Source organism: Fragaria vesca, linkage group LG6 (genome assembly GCF_000184155.1).
Source record: "Fragaria vesca subsp. vesca linkage group LG6, FraVesHawaii_1.0, whole genome shotgun sequence".
Classification (NCBI taxonomy): domain Eukaryota; kingdom Viridiplantae; phylum Streptophyta; class Magnoliopsida; order Rosales; family Rosaceae; genus Fragaria; species Fragaria vesca.
Genome location: NC_020496.1, coordinates 2,754,551 through 2,756,677, shown reverse-complemented (window position 1 = coordinate 2,756,677; position 2,127 = coordinate 2,754,551).

The following is a 2,127-nucleotide window of genomic DNA, read 5'->3' as shown; positions in this document are numbered from 1 at the left end:
GACCAACTTTTGACTAACAGCATTCCTCCGTTAACGGTTTTTTGAACCTTAGGAATTGATGAGTGGAAGGTAGAAAAGAGGGTAAAATCCTTCTTCTTGACTGGGTTAAATGTCAGGATCTCGGTTGGAACTGATCGATCGCCCCTATTTTGCGATGCTTCTAAGATCCGCCTCTGCCGCAACATAATCGGAAATACCCAGGACCAAGACAAGAAAGAAGAGGTTTTTGATTTGGGTGTAGAAAAGGAAGAACGACGCCAGAGCTTGGGAGGTGAAGTTCCGAACTAGGTGATAAAGATCAGGTCTTGCAAAGAGGCAAAATCAAATGAGGAATTAAGAGAAGAGAAGACAGATGAACTGGGTTCAGATCGACATGTAATTGAATGAAGACTCTGAGAGAAGATGACGCTAGCAGATGGGGCCAGTTATTTGGGATGTATGCGCATTAAGAAGATGACGCCAACAAAGAGTTAAATAGTAGATTAAGATAGTTTAAAGAGACTGGGTCTAGTTATTTGGGCTTCTGTTTATTTTGGGCTTGTGTTATTTTTGTTTTTGTTTATTAGTTTATTATTTTAGATTTCATGTGATTTTACTTTTGGGTATATATATATATACACACACATAGTTAGAATGTTAAATTGTTTATAAATTTTTCTGTCACCTGGCAAAAAGAAAAAGAAGATAGAACTCTCTTTGTTACCTAAGATTTAATTGTTATTTTTTAAAATGTAGTATTGTACCATTATAGTAGAATGGTAAAAAATTGTACTTAATTTCAAAACTAACTAATTAAGTTCTCAAAGTGAACATTATCTCAAAGCTAGACCTTCTGAAAAATGATCATGTGACATCTTTGTAGTATCTGTATTACGTGGAAAATGGAACCACAACATGTCTACTATTGTGGTATAACTTGTTTAGTGGGTTATATGTAAGTGTACATCTTTATAAACCAATTATATCTAACGTATAATTTTTTTTTAAAAAGGCCGTAGGGTGTGATCGGTATAGTGAAATACAGCTATGGTATAAAATTCACATATTTGTTAATATTTGAACCCCGATCAAGGCGGTCAATCATATTTACGCTTGTGCTTCCTCAAGGGGATCTCTATTGTCGAAAATTAAACTTTCCCAAATTTTTATATGGGTTGCTGCATTTCATATATGTGTGAGTGTGTGGGTGGAATGATTGACCAAAACAAGTCACAAAGAGATAGGTAAGAGCGTTTTCGCGAAATAAGTGACGTTGATTTAGGGTTGACCATGTTGATCGAGACCCAAAACGTTATCGGTATGACCTGTTTAGTGGGTTATATGCAAGTGTACATCTTTATGAACCTGTCACATCCCGACCCTTATATTTTTACCTTATTTACTAGCTTAATTATAATAAGAATTTTACCGTCTCGATCATTGAGTTAATAGCTTAATTGGTCTCTAGAGGGGTTTCGGGGTCGATTTTTAGTGCTGAGGATTATTCGTGGGAGAAAATATGACGACGGTAAAAATGGTAAATTTTTGCTAGTAAAAGGTAATTTTTATTGGGGTATTATTTTTGGGGTGTTGAAATTTGGATTGGGTATATGTGGGTTGGAACCGGTTGGGCTAAGCCCAAAAATCTCTCTCTCCCTCCCGATTCTCTCTCTCCTCTCCCGCTCCCACACCCGAACCTCTCCCTGCCGGAATTCCGACCGCCCGTCCGCCGCCGTCAGGTCGCCCCAGACCGCCGCACCGGTCCCAATCGATCGGTCTCCAACCCAGCTATCTTCCAGGACCGGTGACAGCCCCCCTAGCGCCGCCGTGAGAGAGCGGTGCCGCCCGAAAGGCTAGGCTGCCCCGAACTTCCGGCCGCCGAAACTCCCTCCTCCGGCCACCAATCCGGGCAAGCTTGGTACGGTTTTGTAGCCCTCCTCCCGTGCAGCAACCCCTCCAATCAGCTCACTCCCTCTTGAGCTAGGTAAGAAGAAATGTGGAGTTGAAATTTCTAGGGCTTTTAGGATGTTTTTGTTCGATTAGCCTAGTTAGGCTTGGAATTGGGTGATGTGTTGGTCAGGAAAGTTGTAGAGCATGATGAGGAGATTATTCTGTCAAATTTCATAGGTTTTGGAGGTCACTGGAATT